Source organism: Papio anubis, chromosome 18 (assembly GCF_008728515.1).
Source record: "Papio anubis isolate 15944 chromosome 18, Panubis1.0, whole genome shotgun sequence".
Taxonomy (NCBI): Eukaryota; Metazoa; Chordata; class Mammalia; order Primates; family Cercopithecidae; genus Papio; species Papio anubis.
In genome coordinates this window covers 29,574,887-29,602,679 of record NC_044993.1, presented here as the reverse complement: position 1 = coordinate 29,602,679, position 27,793 = coordinate 29,574,887, and the positions used below count along the sequence as shown (strand labels likewise).

General features: G+C 38.3%; 1 long non-coding RNA gene across 2 annotated transcripts in view; it reads left to right on the top strand.

The window, feature by feature from the left end:
• LOC103880484 overlaps positions 1-27,793 on the top strand; it is a 190,096-nt gene that overhangs the window by 126,513 nt on the left and 35,790 nt on the right. Inside the window, exons 3-5 of one of the 2 annotated variants that reach the window (XR_641558.4) lie at positions 18,935-19,028; positions 20,833-20,886; positions 22,596-22,786. This is a non-coding gene — a long non-coding RNA (uncharacterized LOC103880484). Of the gene's footprint in view, positions 1-16,676; positions 19,029-20,832; positions 20,887-22,595; positions 22,787-27,793 lie in introns of those variants that run through there. The other variant, XR_004179747.1, reaches the window with a different exon arrangement.

Here is a 27,793-nt window from a genome sequence, read left to right as displayed (position 1 = left end):
AGAGAGCTAAGTAAGAAAATGTTATTGATGTGATACTTAGAAATCCAGTGTTTTAACAGTTTCTTCATTTGGTTTTTGGCCTTGTCTCCTGTTTCCCTACCCTTTACCTGTCCCCTTTCCTCTTGCATTCTCTTCACAAAGTACTTTATACCCTTTTCCCCCGCTAATTACCTCTGCCTGAAATGGTCTTCTTGCTTTATTTTAATGAGATAAACTCAAAATTCCTATCTGTCCTGTAAGAAGCTGCTAAAGTGAGCCGAGATCGCGCCACTGCACTCCAGCCTGGGCAACAGTGCGAGACTCTGTCTAAAAAAAAAAAAAAAAAAAAAGCTGCTAAAACACTACTGCTTCTACAAAGCCTCCTATAAACTTCTAGGAAGCCATAGTCACTGCTTTGAAACCAAACCGTATCTTTTAACTACCTCTGCAATAGCACTCAGTTTACAATAAAGTTCTTAGGTTTCTCTCCTACTTAATAATGAACTTTTGAAAGGTGGTGAATGCTTCTTGAAATTGATGCTAAATCCTTTTTTAATCAAATGTTCTTCAAATTTGCCACAGTGAAATTTTTAATCATGTAGATTCTGAATTCAGCACAGCACATTCGAGAGCCTTGATTAGTGAAGGTGAGTACGTGAATGAATGGGTCACCATTGTAATATAAAGCATCTGTTGAAAGTGTAGTAATATTTTGATTTTATCTGCTAATTTTCACAAAACTCAAGATGCCATTAGTTGCAAAATACAACACCATGGCATTATGTACAAAATAAATAAGTATTTGCCAAGTGTACTCTAATACGATGCTTTTTCAACACTTGGAATAATTTTAGTAAGTTCTTATAGACATTTCTTGTAGACTTTTGTAGACAAATTTCATTTTTATCATCTGTGTTTCTCTCTCTCTCTCTCTAGTATGAAATGTGTTAGAATTTAGGCATTTATACATCATCTTAAGATTCAGAGGCATGAACCACTGTACCTGACTAGTACTTCATTTCTTTTTATGGCTGAATAATATTCACTATGTATACTTACCACAATTTCTTTATCTATTCATTGGTTAATGAACATTGGGTTATTTTTATCTTTCAGCTATTATAAATATTGCTGCTATAAATATGTGTGTATAAATATTTGAGTAACTTCTTGGCAATTGTCTTGAGTATGTAGCCAGGAATGAAACTGCTGGGTTATACGGTAATTCTGTACTTAACTTTTTGAAGAATTGTGGAACTGTTTTCAACAGTGGTTCCATCAGTGGCATTTTAATATCATTTTATATATCCTGAGCCAGCAACACCTAAAAGTCCTTCTGAATCATTCTTCATCATCTTTAAGCTAACTATTTTTTTTTAGCTTTCTCTTTCTATTGCTTTCTTTTTTTTTTTTTCTGGCAGACACGAGTCTTCGCTCTGTTACCCAGGCTGGAGTGCAGTGGCATGATCTCAGCTCACTGCAACCTCTGCCTCCCAGATTCAAGCAATTCTCTTGCCTCAGCTTCCCTGTAGCTGGAATCACAGGCGTGCACCATCATGCCCAGCTGATTTTTGTAATTTTAGTGGAGACAGGGTTTCGCCATGTTGGCCAGGCTGGTCGCAAACTCCTGGCCTCAAGTGATTCACTCACCTCAGCCTCACAAAATGCTGGGATTACAGATGTGAACCACTGTGCCTGGCCAGCATCCTAAATTTTTGACAATGTAGTTTGAATTGATAACAATTTAGCTTCAACAACATGCAAATTCTCTGCTCCTATACAGCTGTGCTCCCTCCTTATATTGTTATTGCTACAGTTTCCATTTGTAGATACTGTGCGCTCCTTGACGTAGATTCATAATTATTGTTTAATGCATTTAAAAAAATCACATGTGAAAGAAAAAGAGGAGTTACAAAGCAAACAACCCAATAACAATGGCTTTCATGTTTTGCTGTGTAATTAGCATTCTTTATTTCTTCCTATGGCTTCAAGTTACAGTACAGTGTTCTTTCATTTTAGCCTGACTCCCTTAAGCATTATTATTATTATTATTTTATTTATTTATTTTTTTTTTGAGACGGTGTCTTGCTCTGTCGCCCCCAGTCTGGAGTGCAGTGGCGCGATCTCGGCTCACTGCAAGCTCCGCCTCCCGGATTCACACCATTCTCCTGCTTCAGCCTCCCGGGCATTTCTTATAGGATAGACATACTAGCAAAGGAAGCCCCCAAATTTTCTTTATCTGGGAGTGTTTTTATTTTGACTTCACTTTTGAAGATTAATTTTGCCAGTTAGAGAATCCTTGTTTGACTTTTTTTTTTTTAGTTTAAGCTGTTTATGTCTTCCAGCTGGGCACAGTGATGCATGCCTGTAATCTCAACACTTTGGGAAGCTGAGGTGGGAGGATCGCCTGAGCCCAGGACTTCAAAGCTGCAGTGAGCTATGATCATGCCACTGCACTCCAGCCTGGGCAACAGAGTGAGACCCTGTCTCTAAAAATTAAATAAATAAATAAAGTCTTCCCACTGCCTTCTGGCTTCCAAGGTTCCTGATGAGAAATTGGCTGTCACTTTTATTGAGGATGCTGTTTATGTGAGGAATTGTTTCTCCTTTATTGCTTTCAAGATATTTCTCTTTGTCCTTGTTTCTGAAAAATTTGATTATAATGTATCTCTGTGTGCATCTCTTTGAGTTTATCCTTCTCGGAGTTTGCTAAGCTTCTCAGATGTGTAGGAATGTGGGAAGTTTTCAGCAATTACATCTTCAAATATTCTTTCTACCTGCTTCTCTCTCTTTTCTACTTTTGAATTTCCCCCAGTGCATATGCTGATAAACTTGATAGTGTCCCACAGATCTCTTAGTTTCTATTCATTCTTCTGCATTTTCTCATTTCTACTCTTCGTACTGGATAATTTTAACTGTTTTATCTTCAAATTTGCTGTTTATTTTTTCTGCTTGCTCAAGTCTGCTGTTGAAATACTTCAGTAAATTTTTCATTTGAGCTATTGACTTGTTTCTAGAATTTTTATTTTGTTCTTTTTGGTAATTTTTGTCTCTTTTTTGATATTCTCCACTTCATATATTATTCTCCTGGTTTCCTTTAGTTATTTTCTTAGATTTCCATTATCTCTCTCTCTCTCTCTTTTTTTTTTTTGAGACAGAGTTTTGCTCTTGTTGCGCAGGCTGGAGTGTGCAATGGCACAGTCTCGGCTCACTGCAACCTCTGCCTCCCAGGTTCCAGCGATTCTCCTGCCTCAGCCTCCTGAGCAGCTGGGATTACAGGTGCCTGTCACCATGCCTGGCTAATTTTTGTAACTTTAGTAGAGACAAGGTTTTACCATGTTGGCCAGGCTGGTCTCAAACTCCCAACCTCAGGTGATTCACCTGCCTCTGTCTCTCAAAGTGCTGGGATTACGGGAGTGAGCCACTGTACCTGGCCTCCATTAGCTCTTTAAGCATATGTAAGGCATTTGATTTAGTCTTTGTCTAGTAAGTCCAATGTCTGAGCTTTCTCAGAGACAGTTTCTATTATTTTTTTTTCCTGTGAATCGGTCATACTTTCCTGTGTTTTCATATTCTGTAATTTAGTGTTGAAAACTAAACATTTTGAATACTATTATGTGGTATATCTGGAGATTGAATTATCCCTCTACCCTCCCCAACTTTTTCTGTTGTTGCTGATTGAGGTTTGCAGTCATTCGTTTAGACACTTTTCCAAACTATTTTTGCAAAGGCTGTCTTTCTTGTCAGATGTAGTCACCAGAATCTCTGTTCTGATATCCCAGCAGTAAGTTAGTAACAGATAGAAATTTCTTTGAACACCTGGAACCCAAAAGAAAATGAACTTACTATCCCTATCTTTGCAGATTATCTCTGAGCTGAGACACTTACGAAATGCTTAGCCAGCCCACCTTGGCATTGACTTAACATTCACCTTCTGCTTGCACAGAGCTCAAAGATTGGCCAGGGGTGAAGCTTAGGGTCCTCTCAGGTCTTTCCTGAGCTCGTATCCCATCCTGATCTTGCACTCTGGAGTCCCTGATATACACAGTAACCCTTAAAAGCCCTTATTTCCCAAGAATTATCCTCTCAGCCTTCTCTTTCTCAGGTTTTATAATCTGTCTGCTTCTTGCCCACGTGCAATCCCCATCTTCTGTGCCTTGCCTTAGGGAGCTATAAGTAGTACAGGTCTTTAAATGCTTTGATCGACATCAGCCCAGGAAGCTGCTCCAGCCAGAGGTGGGCAAAATGAAAGCAAGCTTCTGTGCTGGTCGCTTGGACAATTATCAGACAGGCCAAAAAGCATAGTCATGATATTAATGGGATTCATATTGCACCTTCTGGTAACTTCAAAAACCACCATGACTACTGTCAAATTGGAGAATATTGGTGATAGGCAAGTGAGCAAAATCACCGTACCACTTTCTCACCAAAATTTAGCAGCCGCTTTTTTTCATTAAGTACTCACTTGGTTGTTGTAAGTGTTCTGTTCAGATTTTAGAGTTCCACAAAGGTTAATTCCATCAGTGTTTTCCAGCTTTATAATTGCTTCAGTGGAGTGACTTGATGCTTCCTACTCCATTTTCTGTGATGCCAATATCACTGTTTTAAAAAATTGCTGGTACTTAATTTTATTAGAGAGTGCCAGTGGAATGCTGTCAGATGACTTAGATTCATATTCTTTTCTCAAATGGTTTGTTATTTTTGGTTTGTTGACTGAAAAATGTAAGAGTTACTATTATCCAGTTATACCATTATTGCTGATAAAACCCCTTCCATAGGCTGGAGACAGTGTAGTTAAGTTACTAAGAAATCAGTAAGTGATAATCACTGCTGTTTTTTCTCTGACTCTTTTCCCCTCCTCCTCCACCAGCATTGTGCCCTGTTCTAAACCTAGCTTCAATCCCCAGACTGCAGTTTTCCCATCCTGCTGACCTGCTGTAAATCTATTGCGTATGGACATACTGCTTGTCAGCTAATCCTGTCTATATAGATCCTGGATTTGGCTTGCTGCTGGGTCGGTGATTTTTCCTAGCTGCCAGTATCCTGGGCATTCATGAGAATGAAACTATAAATTCTATATGCTATCCTTTTGGAAACTAAGCAAATGTTATAGTGAATGTATGTAATGGTTAGTTAACAAAGATTAAATTCTCCAGTCTCCAATCTTGTTTTAAAATAACAATCATATTAAACATTGCAGAGGCATGACATCATTCCCTGATGATCTGCTACAAAGCCAGATGGAATTATCCATGTCTCTTAGAAAAATGTAGGAAAGGGATATCTCTAAGTATATGATTGACAGATGTTAATAATACCACCATCAAGAATACACTGTCTTAGGCCAGACGCAATGGCTCATGCCTGTAATCCCAGCACTTTGCGAGGCTGAGGTGGGCAGATCACTTGAGGTCAGGAGCTTGAGAAGAGCCTGGCCAACATGGTGAAACCCCGTCTCTACTGAAAATACAAAAATTAGCTGGGGGTGGTGGTAGGTGCCTGTAATCCCAGCTACTCAGGTGGCTGGAGAATCAGTTGAACCTGGGAGGCAGAGTTTGTAGACAGCAGTGACCGCACTACTGCACTCTAGCCTGGGCAACAGAGTGAGTGAGACTCCATCTCAACAAAACCCAAAAAAAAACCACACAAAAAACCAAAAAAAAACCCCCACCATCTTGATGTCTCAAGATATATACAATCTTGTCACTAATTTTATATTAATGTGTTCTGTCTATACGAAAAAATTGTAGGCTCAAAATTTTGTAAAGTCTTTGTGTGGCGGGGGGAGGAGTTTACCCGCAGCATACATTTTGCCAAACTAATTTTTAAATATATGAAGTCCCAGATTTCTTGATTATAAATTGTTCTACATGAGTTTTTAAGGAACGTAATTCTCAGATTGGGAAAAATATACCTTTTGCCTGTGGCCTAGCCTGTGCCATTGAGATTTGGATCTAATCAAATGACTTAGAAAAATCTTTAGTATGTCTTCCAGTTACCTGGGAAGTGAGTGATTCTGATGCACGTTGTCTAAGGACATTTTGAGATAAGTGACATACAAAAAGAATAAGCATGATTGTAGAGAAATAATGAAATAAGTCAAAAAAGAAACATGACTTTTCATAGCCGCCCATGAAGCAGACCTACTTATATCCATTTCTTAAGCGAGGAAAGTTCCTCTGAGACACAAGACATTAGCGAATCTTAGGGGACAATGTCAATACATGAAGAAGTGCGGATGCAAAGCCTGGTCTTCCCAACTCAATGATTTTTTCTTCCTTTTTGGTGTCTCTGAGATATATATATATATATGTATGTGTGTATTTTTTTTGGAAAAAGTCTGGCTCTATCTCCCAGACTGGAGTGCAGTGGTGCGATCTCAGCTCACTGCAACCTCAACCTCCCAGGCTCAAGCGATTCTCCCACCTCAGTCTCCCGAGTAGCTGGGATTACAGGTGTGTGCCACCATGCCTGGCTAATCTTTATATTTTCTGTAGAGACAGGGTCTCCCCATGTTGCCCAGACTGGTCTTGAACTCCTGAGCTCAAGCTATCTGCCCGTCTCAGACTCCCAAAGTACTGAGATTATAGGCGTGAGCCACTGTACCTGGCCTCTGATATATAATTTAATTAAGTCAGTAAGAAAAAGACCGAGCTTGTTCTTTTCTTTCCCTCAAATTTCAGATGTAGAAATTAAGGTATATTGCTGTTCCAACAACAGCTATATATATTGGTACTTTGCTATAGGATGTGTGTGCCAGTGGGTGCCTAGTCATCTACTGCCTGCCTTCACCTCTGGACATCTCTCTGAATTAGCACAAAGTGGCTCCCTGCCCCAGTGGAGGCCAGAGCCCTTGGTGTGTGTCTCCCCACTGGTGAGGAATTGCTGTTGTAAAGAGTGGAAAGAAGCGGATGTTCTCAACAAGGAACTAAGACAGACATATCCAGAGTGTGGCAGAGTGACGCCATCTGCCCTTTTGCAAGTACCAGTTCAGCTGCTTCACAGAGGAATGGAAAAGCAATTTAGGATCTGTGGTCTACTCTTAGGAAGAGGCAATGATTGTTCTTAGTGTGAGACCCATCAGGCTTGACTCATTAGTCAGATTTTAAAAAATCCAACTGTGGGAGGTCTACTGAAGCCATTAAGGAAGGAGAGCACTGACTCTCTCTATCATCCTTAGAGATTTCCCCAAATCGCTGGATTGGGGAAAGGCTACTATTCTCCAGTAGTTAAACTAATATTATGTATCTACTCTGTGTTAAGAATTGTGCTGGTGTGGGGAATACAATAGAGAATACAGGAGATGATAGTCATTGTCTTATTGGAGAATAGTCAATGAAAAGAAGGAACAATAAATCAAACAATTCAGAAATAAATAATTGTTCTGAAAGGATGATGTAAAATTATTTATCACAACCTGGATATTCTGAAAGGAAATAAGATGGTAGAATATGGAATGTACTTTTGATAGGGTGGACAAGCTATTTTGGGGAAAACAAACATTTTAATTGAGATCACAAGGATCAGAAAATCCATTGGTGTGAATAACTGAGAAAAGAACATTTCAGGCAAAAGAACAGAAAGCATTGGCAAAGGTGCCAAGGTAGAGATGAGGGTGGCAGCTCTAGGAACGGAGGAAATGCCTGTTTGTGGGGCTCAGGGCATGAAGAAAGGCCTATGATCAGGCTGGGAAGGGAGAGATTTGCCGATTTGTAGATCATGATCAGAATGCCAATTGTGTGAATGCTTACTGCAGGACAGTGTTGTGGAAATAAGACGTGTTTTAAATATGATTAGTACTGTTTACTATGAATATGGCAAACAAGAAGAAATGAGAGTGATTTACCACTGACCAGGGCTACCAATCTCATTTCTTAACACAGTAGTTTTATAAGTTCTCTTTTACACATATATGCAACCCCAAATCCCTCCCGTCTAATTCTTTTTTTTTTGGAGACAGAGTCTCCCTCTGCCACCCAGGCTGGAGTGCAGTGAGGCGATCCCGGCTCACTGCAAGCTCGGCCTCCTGGGTTCACGCCATTCTCCTGCCTCAGCCTCCCGAGTAGCTGGGACTACAGGCACCCGCCACCACACCCGGCTAATTTTTTGTAGTTTTAGTAGAGATGGGGTTTTACCGTGTTACCCAGGATGGTCTCGATCTCCTGAGCTCGTGATCCGCCCACCTCAGCCTCCCAAAGCGCTGGGATTACAGGCCTGAGTCATCGCGCCCGGCTTCCTCCCATCTAATTCTTTAGAATTACTTTGGAATTCAAAAGGGAGGAAAGTCTTCGTACTCATAAATGAACGACTTGCAATATCTATTTGAAAAACGATGCTAGTCAACATTTGGAGAAGAGATTTAACAATAAGCAGAAGTAGAATATAGATCTGGAAAAGATAATCTGATATATATTAGAAAAGAAAGGCCGGGCGCGGTGGCTCAAGCCTGTAATCCCAGCACTTTGGGAGGCCGAGGCGGGTGGATCACGAGGTCAGGAGATCGAGACCATCCTGGCTAACATGGTGAAACCCCGTCTCTACTAAAAATACAAAAAACTAGCCGGGCGTGGTGGCGGGCGCCTGTAGTCCCAGCTACTCGGAGGCTGAGGCAGGAGAATGGCGTGAACCTGGGAGGCGGAGCTTGCAGTGAGCCGAGATCGCGCCACTGCACTCCAGCCTGGGTGACACAGCGCGAGACTCCGTCTCAAAAAAAAAAAAAAAAAAAAAAAAAGAAAAGAAAGCAAGACATGGTATTCTTTCAGAAGAAGAAAGGAATGTAACATTGAAGATAGAAGAAGGATTAAGAATATTTTTGTTAGTTAAGATTTTGACTTTTAGCATATGTGCATAACTTTTGCATGTATTGGGCTATATTCATTTCACGTGGATATATTTATTTCTGTCATTGCTAGTCACAGACAGTTCAGACTGTCTTAATTTCGCCCAGATAATCTCATTTAATCTTTAGAAAACATTAATGAGCAGGTATAATTATCCTCATTCTACAGATTAAATAATTGGAATTTACAAAGTTTAATAACTCCTTGAAGCTCATGCAAACAATATGCAGTAGAATGAAAAATCAAATGCAGGTTGATTTTCAATTCATACTTTTTCATTTGGTTATTGAAATGTGATTCATGTACTATAACATTAACCTTTTAAAGTGTACAATTCAATATTAAAAAAAAAAAATTCCCAAGGTTGTGTATACATCACCACTGTACTTTGACCTCCTCAACTGTTCTTATTCCTACACAAGTGAGGGAATGCTGGGTTATTTTGGTTTGTTTACTCATTTTGTTTTGTCTTTTGGAGAAAAGCTTGGTCATTTAGAGACAGTGTTAAGTAAGATGAGTGGAATAAAGCAAGGCAAAGAGGGCCAAGAAATCCCAGCTGGAGAAACATCTAGGTAAAAGCAAGAGGGCACCTTTTTTTTTTTTGGCAACTCCAAATTGCCCTTTTATGGATGGAGGATGGGTGAATTTTGGAAATAAGCACATTAAGGTACACTATGTTAGCTTTAACATGAATTTCTGCAAGATGTTTGGATTAAAAAATAAACATCAGCTAAATATAATGCCTTACATAATATTTTATAAAGATAATAGCTTTCTCAGTCTTTTTCAATCTCTCTCTTAAACTCTCAGTCTCAAAATATCTATTAATCTTCCTTTCTCTTTCACATACACACACTGACTTTGTACCATTGCACAAATAATACATATTTTGAATGGAAAAGGGCTGACATATTGATCAAATAAACCTCTCTTTAAAAGAAAGATGTGTCTAGTTAATTATGAGAAACTGGGCAATGTTTTAGTATTCTACAGGTGCTGAAGAACCATGAAGCAGTAGAAAGGGAATGGACTGTGGAATTAAATTATTGTGAATTTAATTCCCAATTCTGGTAAATACCAAATGTCTGAGCTTGGGTAAGTCACTTATCATGTATGTTGTAAGTTCTTCATCTGTAAAGTGAAATTAAATAATATCATTTCATATTTATTATTTTAAAGAACCAAATAATTTCAATAATATATATTATTTGTTAATAATAACTCAATTCATCATTAATAATTTATTAATAAAGAAATATTATTGGTAATAAAACAGTTACCAAATATTTTGTTTGAATTATATGAAATCACATATGTCAGGAGTCCTAAATCCATTTCTGTGGACCCTGGGATTCTATGCAAAATATATTTATATGCATTCTGGAGGCAAAAGTGTGTATAATCTTTATCAGGTTTGTCAGATTTCTTAAGTTATTAGTCTTAAAATAGTCAAGGCTCAAAACAAAGGCTTCCAAAAGGTGACTTTCCTATTCCCTTCTCTTGAAAATATTAATATATACAAGAAAAATAATAAATACAAGAAATATATATATATATATATATCTTTATTTTTATTGGAAATGCAGTCAAAGTAATTTACTAATTAAGCCCCCGAACCAACACAATAGCAAGGCAGTTGCTAATAGAATGGAATAGAGGCAAGTATTCAGAATTACACTGAGGAGAATTTGTTCATCAAATGTAGACGCATGTATAGCATAGCCATTGATATCTTGGTCTCCTGAATGACACATTCTGACTCCCACACTCAGTAATGACCCTGACAGGAGCTAGCATTTACATACATGTTATAGCTAGTAACAATTACATCGTATTGTCTTAAGCCACGGACATTTTAAAAGTTGCTTTCTTACTTAGAAAAAGTCTAAGGAGTGCCTAAGGGAGTTTGTGAAGAGGTGGTGCTTTTTAAAATCAATCCAAGATCTAGACTCTTGCCTTTGGTGGCTTCATCATCCTCCAATGACTTTGGCATGTCCTCCATTCAGTCTGTGTTCCGTGGTGAGTAGGTACATTGCAAACTTACCCGCAAAGGCCTAGGGAGCTGAGAGGCTGAAAAAAGAGGCTGACAAATCTGGTTTCTCAGAAAGTCTATGCCTGTAACCCTTACATAAATTAGGTCAATTTTTATTTTTTGGAGGTCCTAAAACATCCCGAAGTGTCTGGGTCTGTCATGAAGTGATTTTCTTTACTTACTACAAGGTCAGAAACTTTGTAAGGGCGTCGTACAGACGAGGTTTCGGGCCAGTCTTTCCAAGGGGCTTTTTATTGGCTCTATAAAGTCAATTTTAATTCCTCAAAGTAGTCTGGTTATATTTGAAAATATGCCATTCCAGTCACAGCCTTGGCAAAATAATCAGTGTCTCCAGTGTCATGTTACAAAAGAAAACATTTTTATTGAACTTATACAAGCATCTATTTTGCTATAAAATAAGAATACCCATGAATAATTTCCAAATTGTGAAAAATCAAGTAGAGAGAAAGCTAAATGTTTCAGTTTTGCTCACGAAAGTACACTTTACCTAATTGCTATAAGCTATAATCACTAAAAAGGGGGAAAAAGGCTTTCTTAACTCTGGAAAACAAAGCCTAAGAAGAATCAGCAATGTTTCAAACAAAAAGTTATAAAGATTATTTCAGTTTTTTACCAGTTTAGTCCCATGTAATTCTTGCTCTGCTGCTGGGTTAGCCATCTTCATGAGCATATCTCTTTTTTTTTTTTTTTTTTGAGACAGAGTTTTGCCCTTGTTGCCCAGGCTGGGGTGCAATGGCGCGATCTCGGCTCAGTGCAACCTCCGCCTCCCGGGTTCAAGCGATTCTCACCATGTTGGCCAGGCTTGTCTCGAACTCCTGACCTCAGGTGATCCAGCCACCTTGTCCTCCCAAAGTGCTGGGATTACTGACATGAGCCACTGCCCCCGGCTGCATATCAGCTTTTTAATTACAGTTCTTAAAGTTTTCTCCGAGTCCAATGGTGTATTATCCAAAGTTATCAGAAACCTGTATTCAAAATTACTTGTCAAGGTCCTTTTCATGAAATTTCTGGAAGACACAAAACTTTAGGATTTGCCACAGGTTTTTAGAAAAAGGGATCAGAATAAAACAATTATTGAATACACCAAGACATAGATTTTTAGGTATCTCATACAATTTTGAAACACATATTAATACAAATATAACTCGAAGAAAGTGAAACACCATTTCTTACTTGACAATGTTTCCCATCTAATTTTAACATACCGAATAAGCCTAACACGTCTCTTCTGGCCTTTCAGGGGAACTATGTGTTATCTCAAAGTTATTTGGGGCCCAAGAACCTTGATTTTAGAATTTGAAATTTGATTTTGGAAAGTATATCAAATATCAAAAGTTTAAAACACTGTCAAAATAAGAAGGGCTTACGGCACTTGATCAAAATGAAATAGAATCACAGGTCACTGTAAGATAATAGTCTTTCATTTAACCAGAGTGATAATTCAAAGATTTCAAAAAGCAATATCCTTTACTTTGATAGAGAAGAGACTCAGTTTTTCAAACTGACAGAACTAAGAAAGACAGTATGAGATGGAATTGTTTTTTTTTTTTTTTAATTACCAGTTTATTCAAAAGGTGAACAAAAATCATTTACTACTGCTGATTAATACTCTCTAAAATTCTTGTTCAAAGAAAAAAATCAAATTTTATTTTATATTAGTGTATTATCAATACTAAATCTAATTTTAATAAAAATCTTATAAACAAATTCATCCATTCTTAGCTTCAGACCACAAAAGATAAGATTTTCATAAACCTTTTATAACTTCTTACAAGTTGTTCTATATCTTTTCTTTCCCTAGCTTTCTATGTTCATTCAGTTTCAGCTATCATTCTTTTTACTTATTCAATTTAAAACAACCTTAAAAAAATCTCTAAACTAGAAAAAATTACTTTCCCTTTAGCAGAATACACATACTCATGTCTTTTTTACAACCTTCCTTTCTTAAAAACACCTTACTTTTTTAATACATTCTGTATATTGAATTTTTTCTCTTATATCTAGTAGTTTTAAATATATATATATAGGGATTACAATTTTAACTCTTATTAACTCTAATTTCCAGTGAAAAATCTAGGAAGTAATTTTGAACTGTTTTTTGTTATTGTTTTTGTTTGTTTGTTTTTGAGATGGAGTTTTGCTCTTGTTGCCCAGGCTGGAGTGCAATGGCGCCATCTCTGCTCACTGCAACCTCCGCCTCCCAGGTTCAAGAGATTCTCCTGCCTCAGCCTCCCAAGTAGCTGGGATTACAGGCATGTGCCACCACGCCTGGCTAATTTTCTATTTTTAGTAGAGACGGGGTTTCTCCGTGTTGGTCCGGCTGGTCTTGAACTCCTGATATCAGGTGATCTGCCCACCTCAGCCTCCCAAAATGCTGGGATTACAGGCGTGAGCCACTGCACCTGGCCTTGAACTGTTTTATAACAGTATTTGTAGATGAAAATAAATTTCATAATTTATTAGAAAGATGTTTCCCTAATTTTTGTTTATGAGATTTAAATATGTTTAACTTTTCTATAGTATATAAAAAATAAGATGCCAAAGAATGCAAACTTATGTTTGATAAGTAATGTTTTAGTATTTTAACATTTCTAGACATGACTTCAGCATTTTATGATTATTTATTTTTAAAATTAATTAATTATATATTTTAGTGGTGCCATGACTTAATTTAATGTAACATGAGTTTAAGATATTAAATTACTGAAAAACACTGAAACTATGACGCAGCTACCCTCCATAATGACTTCTTCAGTTTCCTGTTTTTTGTTGTTGTTGTTTTCTTTTTTTTTTTTTTTTTTAACTTTTTAAATTTTTGAGATGAGGTCTTGCTTTGTCACCCAGGCTGGAGTGCAATGGCACAATCTGGGCTTAGGGCAACTTCTGCCTCCGGGGTCAAGTGATCCTCCAACCTCAGCCTCTGAGTTACTGGGACCACAGGTGCGACCACACCCCACTAATTTTTGTATTTTTGGTGGAGATGGGGTTTCACCATGTTTCCTAGACTAGTCTCGAACTCTGGAGCTCAACCGATTCACCCACCTTGGCCTCCTAAAGTGCTGGGATTACAGGGGTGAGACACCACACCCAGCCAAACTTTCCATTTTTCTTGGTCCCCAACTACTCATCTGGCACCCAAGGACGGCTATGTAGGCTAGGACCTATCTGGGTCCTGAACTTACACATCAAGTGTAGAGCTCAGGACAAAGGACAGAGCTATGAAGATGATCTCTGACCTTTTTAGGCATAGCTAGGAAGCTCAACTGGGCCAGGCAGTGCTCAGCTGCCTTAGGCTTTACAATGGCCGTTCGAAGCACAGAATCTAATGACTCTAAGATGTAAGCTCACAGGCAAGTTAAGCAAGTATCAAACACATCAGAGAAGCCACCATTTTATGACTTTAAAAAATCTGGAAGGAAGTCAAAGTCATGTAAACTTGAATAGTGTTTGGGCTTATTGACTTACAGGCACTCATTTATTTATAAGTCAATTTGGCATTATGTAGATAATATACAAACAGGCACATACACAAGTGTACATAAAATACAGACAAATAAGGATTTTTATGGCTTTCATTTTTAAATTTTAGCTATGAGAAGGGTAAAACTCACTAGCTTAAAAGGACAGTTTGATTCCAACTTTGTAAATGGAACAAGCTAAAGTTTATCTGTCCCACATGGCCAAAGCCCTTACAGAGCTTTAGAACAAACAGGGTAGCAAGTTTACATGTGAAAGTGCAGCATAAGAATTCAGCTTTTCTAAGAAGGGATTTCAGTGTGTTGGAGGAAAATTTTAAAAGAATGCCAAGGTAACACAAAATTACAGGAATTCACTAAAGGATTTTATAAGGAGATCAATTTCATTTATGTAGTTAGCTTCTCATTTTATTTCCATTTTCCAACTGGACCACTGAGCTTAAGGCGGCACCCATTAACAAATAGGGCCCACAAAGCATTTGCCATTTCTGGGGCCTAATATTCATCTTACGTAAAAAGTAGATATAGCTGGAAGGTAGAACACTTAGATCCCCCCAAATCAAGAATCCCATTTTTTTTTTTAATTTAATTATTTTTTTTTTTTTTTGAGACGGAGTCTCGCTCTGTCACCCAGGCTGGAGTGCAGTGGCCGGATCTCAGCTCACTGCAACCTCTGCCTCCCGGGTTCCCGCCATTCTCCTGCCTCAGCCTCCCGAGTAGCTGGGACTACAGGCGCCGCCACCACGCCCGGCTAATTTTTTGTATTTTTAGTAGAGACGGGGTTTCACCGTGTTAGCCAGGATGGTCTCGATCTCCTGACCTCGTGATCCGCCCGCCTCGGCCTCCCAAAGTGCTGGGATTACAGGCGTGAGCCACTGCGCCCAGCCCCATTTTTTTTTTTTTTTGAGACAAAGTTTCACTCTTGTTACCCAGGCTGGAGTACAGTGGTGTGATCTTGGCTCACCGCATCCTCCACCTCCCTGGTTCAAGAGATTCTCCTGCCTCAGCCTCTTGAGTAGCTGGGATTACAGGCGTGTGCCACTATGCCTGGCTAATTTTTGTATTTTCAGTAGAGACAGGGTTTCTCCATGTTGGTCAGCCTGGTCTCGAACTCTCGACCTCAGGTGATCCACCTGCCTCAGCCTCCCAAAGTGCTGGGATTACAGGTGTGAGCCACCATGCCCGGCCCCATATTTACATTTAATCCTGGTTCCCCCCACAAAAGGGAAAATCCACGGGACTAGACCATGCAACATTTCCACACTGCACCTCACTGCAGGGACATTCCTTTGAAGCTGGTGGGCAACCCAATTTGTCATCAGTTTATCCCCCACGGGAGTTGTATCCCTCAGTGTTGAGTGTTTCCATAGACTCTAGGTGTTCAAACAATGCTTTTCTTATCTAAAGATGCGAAAAACAACACCACCACCAACAACAAAAAGGAGTGGCCCCTGCAGTAATAACCACTCGTGGTAAATGCTGACGGCCACATCCAGAACTACAGCCACATCCAGAACTGCAGCCCCCATCAGTGACTTGTCAGCATTGCACACTCATGAGGTCGTAGTCTTTCATAGTACAATGTAATAATCCCCGGTACTCCTGAAAGCCAAAGATATCATGAAGCTCAATGCGAAAGAGACCAGAGCTTTAGACCTGAGAGAAACCTTCCCCTGTGTCTTGGGACTCCATAAAGAAGGCAGAAGCCCCCTTGAAAAGGTGCATGGCAGCTTTTTCTGTGTTCCTCAAGGGTTCGTAGTGACTTCACATAAGTCCCTATTACAACATTTAATAAAGATTTACAGACAAAAGCAATGTCTCGGGCAGCTGTGAGATGGTGTTCCCCCCATCCACCCTCCAGAATATATCCTTTACATAGTAAGCTTTTTTTGGTAAAGCATGCAGTTGGTCATGCCTCAGACTTTTTGCAAAACCAGTGACCACTGGGAAAGTTAAACATCTTTGTGAGGAGTTATCTCTACTATGGGAACCCTTTGGTATGCAAGAGCCAAACATCGGACATCATGGTGGTTTCCTTTCAAGATGGCATCACTCTTGTCATGCGACAGGCTGTTTTCCTACAGCCACTGATCCGGACCATCCTTTTTTTTTTTTTTTTTTTTTTTTTTTTTTTTTGAGATGGAGTCTTGCTTTGTCGCCAGGCTGGAGTGCAGTGGTGTGATCTCAGCTCACTGCTACCTCCACCTCCCGGGTTCAAGCAATTCTCCTGCCTCAGCCTCCCAAGTAGCTGAGACTACAGGAATGTGCCATCATGCCCAGCTAATTTTTGTATTTTTAGTAGAGATGGGGTTTCACCATGTTGGCCAGGATGGTCTCGATCTCTTGACCATCCACCTCATGATCCACCCACCTTGGCCTCCCAAAGTACTGGGATTATAGGCGTGAGCCACCATACCCAGCCCATCCACTTCTTAAACATGTTCATCTGGAAGGACTCACACCATTTCTTCTCACAATCTGTTGGCCAGAAGTTAATTGTGTTGCTACACCTAACTGTGAGGAAAGTTGGAAAATGTAGCTTAACATGCAGTAAAAGAAAATGGATTTTGAGGAACTCATGGTGCACTCCATCACACTAGCTTCATTGAATTGAGCACATAATTTCTTTTCTTCTCTCAAGTTCTCACTTTTCTTATATATATGATAAAGAGTTTAATACTTTCCTCATGGGGTTAAGTATTAGAGGAACTAATCAAGGCAAGTCTTTCACACTTTTCTTGGCATAAGGTAAGGGTTCAATAAATGTTTGTTATCATTATATGTATTATAATTTCAGCAGAAGCCATAACACCTTTCCTGAGAGAAGTTAATGCTGTCTGGGTGAATATACAGTTCTCATCAGCAAAGATTCAAAGTAACCCAGTACCTCAAAAGACTTCTGTTCAAAAAATGAAAACAAACAAAATTAAACCAACACACACATATACACAATACCTCTTCACAGCTAATGCTTAAAGGGAGGGTTTGGTGATCTCTTGCTCAAGGCCAAATATGAGTTTTTCTATAGCTTCTAGGATGAGAAAAAAATGAATCCAAATTTGATTCTTTGATAAAGTGGTTGTCACCAGGGCTAACTATTCCAGCAATCACTAAGTGTGAATTGAATTATAGCCTAAATGCCTTTCCATTCAATTTTGTGGTTTATGCCTGCCACCAGCTACAGGTGTCTGGCTGCTGAATAAAGAAAGAAAGACACAGCACTCACCAGTAATCATACACCGTAACTACAGATCATTCTGATTTCTCAAAGTGTAATCTGGGTAAGTTAGAGAATGTAAAATGCAAGCACATTATCCCTAGCAAGTTTTAGTAGAAGCTAATATTTGTAGGACGTATTTCAATCTAGCACAGAATACCAATTTTTGTCCTTGGAGCTCTTGTATACTTCATTTACTCTTCCTCCTCTCTTTGATAGTCTTTCTTCCTATACAATTGATTATTAGGTCTTCAAGTCATACATAGAACATCTGAAACATCCTGAAATAGGGCCATGAGTGGAGGCACATGCCTGTAATCCCAGTTACTTGACAGGCTAAGGCAGGAGGATTGCTTGAGACCAGGAGTTCAGACCAGTCTGGGCAACAAGCAAGACCCTGTCTAATAAAAAAAAAGTCCCTTATAAAGGGACATTTGGCAAATATTTGATAGATAAATAGAAAAAACCTTTAAACTGACTGTATGATATTAACACATAGGATTAGAATAAAGACTTACAGAGCTAAAACTCTGTATAAGAGTTAGGAGGTGTTTGCCTGTTTTCCCATCTGGAAAATAAAGACTTGACTTCCCCAGTAAGATGGGGTCCAGGCAAATAGATATATCTAACAATTGAAATTTGTATATATGTAAATGTATATGTACACATGTCTCACACATATCTGTATATGAGATATACATATATATGACTCAATGAATCAATAGATACAGCTAGATAACTGGAGAGGTTATTTAATTAACAAAGGGGCATTGACAAAGTTTAATTGTGATTAACAAAATAATTACATTTTTAATTAAGAAAGTAATATAAAGAAGAAAAAATATCTGATAAGGATGACTGAACCATCACGGTGGAAAGAAAACTCCATATATTTTACTACAGTAATAATAATGGATATTTACTTAATTTCTACTTTGGATTAAGAACCTTGCTACAAACTTGGTATGTGTATCGTTTTAAACACCCTCATAGAATGTATTTGATTATTTCATTTCATTTATTTCACTGATAAAGAAACTAAGGCTTAAATAAATTGGTTTGTCAAGCTTCACCCAGCTGTCAAGTGCAGAACCAGGATTTGATTCCAGATTTTTCGAAGCTCCAAGCCTTCGCTTCTCTTAGCATCAAGGAATATGTGTCTTAGTTTAAAGGAAAATGTGGCTAGCATGCCAGTGAATGTCTTCTGCTTTCACTTCATTTTTAAATTTTTACTGCATTTATAGACGCTAGAGAATTATGTGTGTGTGTGTGCACATGTGTATCTCTCTAGCTCTCACATAACATTAACAATGTCCTGTATTTATCTACTCTCTCTACCAATATTGCCATTCTGTTGGCCAACTAGTAGAGTTGTAAAGACACTCCGCAATTCGTTATGGCCCAGAAACTGAACATCGTGAGTTCCTTTGATGCCCCTCCACTATACAGAGAACCACAATTCTGTGAGTTTTGAATTCCAGTGAATTTAACACTAAACAGTGTGAAAAAGTTGTTTTTTCCCTAAATTCTCAACCTGTACACTTGGTATTGTCAGGTGTTCTATACTATTAGCCAGTTTACTAGATGTGACTCTCTCCCTGTCTCTCTGAAGGGTTGTTTTTATGTTTTCTCTTCCCCTTCTTTAGCTTGTTTCCTCAAAGTTCCTTCTGTCATTTTGTCCTATATCCTCCCTGTTTTGTGTTCGTTTGTTTGTTTTGTTTTGTTTTGTTTTGAGATGGGGTTTTGCTCTTTTTGCCCAGGCTGGAGTGCAATGGCACATTCTTGGCTCAATGCAACCTCCGCCTCCTGGGTTCAAGTGATTCTCCTGCCTCAGCCTCCTGAGTAGCTGGGATTACAGGCACACCACTATGCCCGGCTAATTTTGTATTTTTAGTAGAGATGCGGTTTCACCATGTTGGCCAGGCTGGTCTCAAACTCCTGACCTCAGGTGATCCGCCCACCTCGGCCTCCCAAAGTGGTGGGATTACAGGCGTGAGCCACCACGCCCGACTGTCCCTGTTTTTATGTTTTACTTATTCTAGCTTATGTTACTCATGTTAATTTTTACAATTGTCTGGTGATTGCTGACTTTTTCTCATTTTAACAGCAGGGCAGTAAAAAGCTGATGAAAAGCTCTGGAAGGGACTTCTTTTAATGTGAGCCGGACGGTAGAGTGATCTGGCTGATCCATTTCACCAGGAAATCTCTGACATTACTAGTTTTATTTTTTTTTTTAACCTAGACTGGGTATCTACTGTTTGTTACATCCAGTCTTCACAAAAATAGTACAAGGAAAGTTAGAGTTTCTATACTTTTAGATAAACGACTGAGGATTCAGGACATTTATATGCTTTATTTCTGAGCAGACACTTCCAGTGTTCAATTTGATAAAGGCTTTTGGCCTGTGTCCTGAGATACAGGGGAAGGGTTGGGGAGAGGGTCTTAATGTTCAAAATGTAATCTTTTACTTAACTCCTCCCTCCATTAGTAGTAAACCAATTCTTTATCTTTTGTCTTTGTCCTTGTGATTGTGCCTTTTGGTGTTGTCCTCTCTACTTACATTATAAAAATTTTTGAGGAAGAACTTCATGCTGTGTTGAATCAACCAGCTCTAAACAAAAAGCCATCATGATTTTAATCTACATTTCTTTGATTACTGATGAAGCCATATATGTGCAAACATGTTTCTGCTAAATTCCTGTTCATGTATGTGTACATTTAAAAAATCAGCTACATATCTTTAGAAATTCTTTATGTATTTTAGTACTAATTTTGTTACAAATGTTGCAGAAAGGTAGTTACTGTTCAACCACTTCATGTAAGAGAGAATGTACTGAATAATTGTAGAGGCAAATAAATAACAGTATCTACTGTTTGTTATATCCAGTCTTCACAAAAATGGTAAAAGGAAAATTAGATTTTCTATACTTTTAGATAAACAACTGAGGATTCAGGACATTTATATACTTTGTTCATATTCCTTCAATTTCTTAGATTGACTGGAGTGTAAGTCCAAATCTGAAACCACTCTATTTCAACTACTATTCTGACATTTGTTATTCTCAGACAGAGCAAAATTCTAGGCCATATCTATTTGGGAATGGTCTTTGGATTGCAAAAATGCAATAGAACATATCTATTCTAAATAAAATGGAAGAAAACTCTATAATTAAATTTTAGAATATATGTTATAGTTTTCGTGTATGTGTGTGTGTGTGCATGTGTGCTTTAAAAACAAGGCTGATAAATCTTATTTTGTTCAACTAGGACTTGTCTGCTACTAAAATTCAAGTCTACCAATTGGAAATTTTGTTTTGAAAGGTAAGGAAGAGAAGGAAGAAGATATAAAAAATTGTGCCTCACAGATTCTCCTTATTGTATGATTTTATTCTCTCTCAGACTCTCCTAGTATTTCCTGACTATTATTCTAATATTATATCAATTATTTGAAACAAGTCTTGGAAATCAAACTAGGAAATAAGACACTTATTTTTTTCATGTTTTATATGTGTTATATTAATGAGCAGAAGTAATCTACTGTAAAGTATGGAGAATACTATATGGAGTACAATTTCTCAATAAACTAAAATGCATAACCTTTTTCTCTACAAATGTTTTCTTTATGGCATAGTATAAGAAATATGGATGGGAATTGATGACAGAAAATGCTTTCGGTGTTTTCTTTGAGATCACAAAAATGTTCCCAGGTTGTATGTGGTATGAAAGAAGTCAGACCAGAATCTGTATTCCCAGGGCACTTCAGTGGCCTTTCAAAAATGTTTTCCATGGAGAGGAGACCAGAATCATAACTAAGATCTAAGACTGGAGATGAAAGGGTAATTACCCACTGAGGAATATACCACACATTATTGCTGAAAAGCGGAAGGACTCCTGAGAACTCTGCTCTTGATCATCCTGCCCTGCCGGAAAATGGCATGCATTGTATTTGGAGAACATATGATACTGAGCCGGAATTAATTCATTTCCCAACTTTTCCTCTTCAGAGTTTGAATGGTTTGGGGTCAAGTTGATCAATTTATTTGAGTCTTAATTTTCTTCACCTACAAAAGTAAGGAGGGAAATCTCTGCCACACATTGTCATTTTAAGAATCAAATTATACAATCACCAGAAAGTGCTTTGTAAGCAATAAAACATGGCACCAATGAGGTTATCATTAGTAGTTTGATTAGCTGATCACTGTTGCTAATCATGATACATCAAACAGACTTTGCTATAATGGCTTAAATACTTACCACTTATATGACTCAGTAATTCTGCACAGTGGATGAAAATCATGGTATCGCTTGTGGATTAGGGAGGCAGTAGTGCTAGAGTGAAAATCAGAGTGTGCGTCCAACAGACTGGGGTTCCTCACTCCTTTACTTACTGGCTGTGTGTCCTTGGGCAAATTTCAGAACCTCTCTGATTTCTGATTTCCTTATCTAAAAATTGCAGGTTCTCATTTCTACCTCTAAGTGTTGCAATAATCACATAATATTTTTAACATCAATGATTTTACAAGTTCCTGGAACTTAGTAGAAGCCCAGTAATTATTACTCCTGTACTTCTCAAATTCATTTTATTGTACAAATAGTTTGGATGTTCAAATAACATTTTTGAGTAATTCCTATGTGTTGTGGGATGAAGAATCAAGTTTAGGCAGACAGCAGAGTTTGAAGAGAGAAAGGTAGTCTGCTGCCTAACTGAGAATGACAATTCCTCTCCCTAAATCTGGCCATATTATATGAAAATAATAGTCTAAATGCTACATGTATAATGCTTAACACTTATTTCTTCAAGAATTGGTGAGACTTCAGCTTCTCTCCTGAAAAGATCCTTTCTATCTGGGTCTTTGCTATCTTTCTTTAGTCAAGAATAACTGTCTTCTTTGCCCCAATCATACTTGTCCCCACAATATTCTTCAGACAGATGGGCTTGATTTGTAGTAAGAGCTTAATAAATGTTGCTAATGAATAAAGACATTATTGCTTCTACAGTTGGCTAATTGGTTATGTTTTCTTGTTTTCAGATTCATTGCTGTTGCTGCTGCTGATGAAATAACATTAGTAACAGCTACCTTCTATTTAGTAAATATGATGTTCCATGCATTATGCTAACATATGATTTTTTATCAAATCTTGAAAACAATTTCATACATGAAACAGAAGAAGACACTTCTTTAAAGTCACAGCTAATATTTTACAGAAGGAGCGGAATAAGGTAGGGGAGGGAGAGATATATTATGTTATATATTATGTTATATATATAATAAGGTAGGGGAGGGAGAGATATATTATGTTATATATTATGTTATATATATAATAAGGTAGGGGAGGGAGAGATATATTATGTTATATATTGTAGTATATATATAATAAGGTAGGGAGGAGAGATATATTATGTTGAATAGGTAGGAGGGAGATATACTATACCAGCCTATATTAAAATATCAGGTTCACTTTATTCGAAATTCTATACTGATGTAGTGCTATCTCGGGTTATGACTCATTTTTGCTTGTTGCATTAGTCCATTTTCACACTGTTATGAAGAAATAACCTGAGACTGGGTAATTTAAAAAGAAGGAGGTTTAATTGACTCACAGTTCTGCACTATTGGGGAGGCCATAGGAAATTTACAATCATGACGGAAAGCAAAGGAGGAGCAGCCACCTTCTTCACAGGGTGGCAGGATGGAGGGAGTGCAAGCAGGGGAAATCTCAGATACTTATAAAACCATCAGATCTTGTGAGAACTCATTCACTATCACAAGAACAGCATGAGGGATATCACCCCCATGATCCAATTACCTCCACCTGGTCCCATCCTTGACACCTGGGGATCATGGAGATTACAATTCAAGGTGAGATTCGGGTGGGAACAAAGACTCAAACTGTATCACTAGACTTCTCAATTTTTTTTTTTTTTTTTTTTTTTGAGGCAGTCTCGCTCTGTCATGAGCTGGAGTGCAGTGGCAGGATCTCAGCTCACTGCAAGCTCCGCCTCCTGTGTTGAAGCCCGTTCTCCCCTGCCTCAGCCTCCAGAGTAGCTGGGACTACAGAGGCGCCCGCCACCTGCTTGACTAGTTTTTTGTATTTTTAGTAGAGGCGGGGTTTCACCGTGTTAGCCAGGATGGTCTCGATCTCCTGACCTTGTGATCCGCCCGTCTCGGCCTCCCAAAGTGCTGGGATTACAGGCTTGAGCCACCGCGCCCGGCCAACTTCTCAATTTTTTTTTCTGATGTTTTTATTATACAAACAATCACCTATATTCAGCTCTATATTTTTATTCATGTCATTCTTGTAATTCTGTGGTATGTAGCTTTGTATTTACTTTGTACACCTCTTGTCCTATCAGTAAAACTGGGCTCAAACCACTCTTTCCATTCTAGAAAAAGATTTGCCATATTCTTTCCCAAACGCATTTTTGTGGAGAATCTGAGGTTATCTCCAGAAATCTAAATCACATCGATTGACTCTTTTGCTTCCCCAACTGCTACTCTTTTTCTTCTAAAATCTGAAATATTGGCAGGAAAAAAAGTTATATTCTTCAACTAATCAATTTCCTTCTCGTGGCATAGGTGATGGCAGTTTGGTTTCTCTTGTTGATCTTATTTCCTGCCATAGGAATCTGTAGATTAGATACGTGTTGGTGGACTTTTCATCATGTCCTGAATGACTGTTTCAGAATGAGAGCAAGCACGTCTTCTCTGTCGTGTTCTTCCATTTAGTCACTATTTCATTTCCTTGCTCTTTATTTTAATAAGGACACCTGAGAACTTAGTGCAGTATCTGATGCATAGTTACCACTTATTATAAATCATAATTTTGATATTAATAGTTTTAATTTCACTTTTATTATTTGAGGTGATTGTTGAATGGCTTCAAACGTGCGTAACTTTGCATAATTGTTTAAGTGGTTGCTTAAAATATTTGTCCTTAACTAATATAGTCCACTCAGACTTAACGTTGTGCTGTAATATTAAATGCAAACGACAGTGTAACAGTCTAGTTCTATTTGTGCCCCATTCTTTGTGCTGTGATTTTCATATACAGTATTCTAACATTTTATAAACCCCATACTATGGTGGGATTTATATTTCTCATAGTAATTAGCAGGCAGATATCTCATCTAGTAATTAAGAAAAGGTAGCACATATTGTCTTTTACATTTACATACTTACTTACCTTTCCTGGTATTCTTTATATATTTTTTCCCTTACATCCATATTTCTAGTGGTGTCATTTCCCTTCAGTCAGAAGATTGTTCTTTAGTGTTTCTTGTAGTGCAGGTCTGTTGGTGACGAATTCTCTACTTATGGTAAAATGGCTATAACTTTCTTTAATTTTGAGACAGTGTATTTTCAAGATCTAGAATTTTGTCTTGACAGGTGTTTTCCCCCTTTCAACACTGTGAAGATATTGTTCCATTACATTATAGCTTCTATGTATTCTCTCTTTATTTTTTATTTATTTATTTTTAAGACGGAGTCTCACTCTGTCACTAGGTTGGAGTGCAGTGGCACGATCTTGGCTCACAGCAACCTCCTGGGTTCAAGCAATTCTCCTGGACTACAGGTGTGTGCCACCGTGCCCAGCTAATTTTTGTATTTTTAGTAGAGACGGGGTTTCACCATCTTGACCATGATGGTCTCGATCTCTTGACCTTGTGATCTGCCGGCCTCCCAAAGTGTTGGGATTACAGGCGTGAGCCACTACGCCCGGCCTAGAGCTTCTATATAATTTCTGATGAGAAGTCAGTCATATTTCATATCTTTCTTTGCACACATGTAATGTGATTTTACTTCTGTCATGGCTGTCGAGATCTTCCCTTTACCCTTGATTTTCAACTCTTTTGTGTATTCACACATAATTCTTTTTGTATTCATTGCGTGTGGTGCTTGATGAATTTTTTGTTTTTTTATTTAGAGATGGGTCTCACTATGTTGTCCAGGCTGGACTCAAACTCCTGGACTCAAGAGGATCCTCCTTCTTGAGCCTCCTGAGTATCCGTGACTAAAGGTGCATGCCACTACACCCAGCTTGAGTTTTGTGCTTTTTAAAATTAGCATCTTGGAGTCAGGGGTGGTGGCTCACACATGTAATCCCAGCACTTTGGGAAGCCAAGATGGGCAGATCACCTGACTCCTTTTAGAAGTTATTTAACATGGCTGGACTCCATATCCAAACAGTTCCCTGTCTGAGGTGGGCAGCAGATGAAATATCTGAAGTTCCATCCCTTCTTTGCCCTGTGTCCCAGGTGCGTCTTTTGCCAAAAAAAAAAATCAAAGGGGCATCTTCTATGGTTACTACGCCTAGTTTCAGCACTTTGCCAGGAATTTGCATAGAGCTTTTAAGTAAACACTGAAGATCCTCCTCTGTAGTTCACTCCATTCTATGATTTTCCTCTTATGCTCCACACACTCTGGCAGCTTCACATTTCATGCTTTCACCTCTCAAGACAAGAAGACTACAGATAGGCCGGGTGCGGTGGCTCATGCCTGTAATCCTAGCACTTTAGGAGGCCGAGATGGGTGGATCACTTGATATCAGGAGTTTGAGACCAGCCTGGCCAACATGGCAAAACCCTGTCTCTACTAAAAATACAAAACTTAGCCAGGCATGGTGTGCCTGTAATCCCAGCTACTCGGGAGGCTGAGGCAGGAGAATTGTTTGAACTGGGAAGGCAGAGGTTGTAGTGAGCAAAGATCACACCATTGCACTCCAGCCTGGGAGATGAGAGCAAAACTCTGTCGAAAGAAAAAGAAAGGAAGGAGGAAGGAAGGAAGGAGGGAAGGAAGGAAGGAAGGAGAAAGGAAGGAGGGAAGGAAGGAAGGAAGGAAGGAAGGAAGGAAGGAAATAAGACTACAGATTTCTGCTGAAGTTGTAAATATACAGTCTGGCTAGACTGGAAAGTATACTCAGGCCATGGAAACATGAAATTTACTGAGGGCAGTTTCCTTTTTTCCTCCAGTTTCTGGCTTTTTCTTTTTCCAGTGCATTTGTATAATTACTGTGTTTTTAAAGAGAGGGTCAAGATTTTATATTAATTATCAGATGATTAATCTAATACATGCTACTCTGCCAATGTTAAAAGAGGAGCTTTGTATATTACAACTCTTATTTTCATATTTCTAGTTAAAGCAGTTTCTAATGAAAGATTGCTGCCACCAATTTTCTCTTTTCTTTTTTTATGTTGTTTTCTGGTACAGTGGTATTATGGCTACAGATTGGCAGAACTAGAAATTCCTGGCTAATTAAGTTAAGAATACAGAATCTTGACAGAGACAAGCTGGATACATAGAGAAATAGCAGTTGCCTTTCTAGTCAGTTTCTAATGGGGTTCTTAGCTTCGGCGACACTAGCTGGGCGAGTAAATTCCTACCTCTGATGTGAAATGTGAGTCTACTGATACTAGGAGGTAGCAATTCTACATTTTTTCCCTAGAAATCTGAATCTTGTTCTCTTGCTGTTCTTTTATGCTTCTGACACGAATCATCCAGGAAAAATGGTTATCAGCAATCTTAATATTGGTTGAAATAACTAAACTCTCATGGCCCTGAAATGAAACTCGTCATTTAATGATGCCTCATCTTCATCTAGAGTCAACACACACTCACCTGCTTCATCCTCTTTGCCTTCTGTCTTTTAGCAGCTTGGAAAAAGGACTTCTCCATAGCTAGACATGGATGCTCAATAATTTTACACATTTGACAGTCTGAGAAGGAAATGTAAACAAGTGTTTCAAAAGTTAGGCTTTAATATTTCATTGAAATATACTTTAGTATTTGCAAACAACAAGCAATCCCCTGGCTTATGAATATTAACTTTTATTTAACTAGGTATTTATTTAAATGGAATTAGTTTGGGAAAATCAAAGAGTGACAGTGCAAGAGCATTATTTATTAAAGCCATAGGACCCGTGTTGAAATTCTACTTCAAAAAATCATAGCCAGGCGATCAGTCCTGTTTTGGTACTCTTTCATTATGAATCTTTCATTGAATCCATGGAGATTTAAATTCTTTTTGGATCAAAGAGGATGCAAAGATAATAAACCTATATATTTTACTAAATAATGCCCTTAAAACAAACAAAACCAAACCCTCCTATTATTTCTCACACAAGTTATGTTTTAGCTCCAATCTACTCAGAGATTAAACCCATGTTCATCGTTATTATCCTATCATTATCACAACAATCAAATGCTTAAAATAAATGTATTACTTCTGA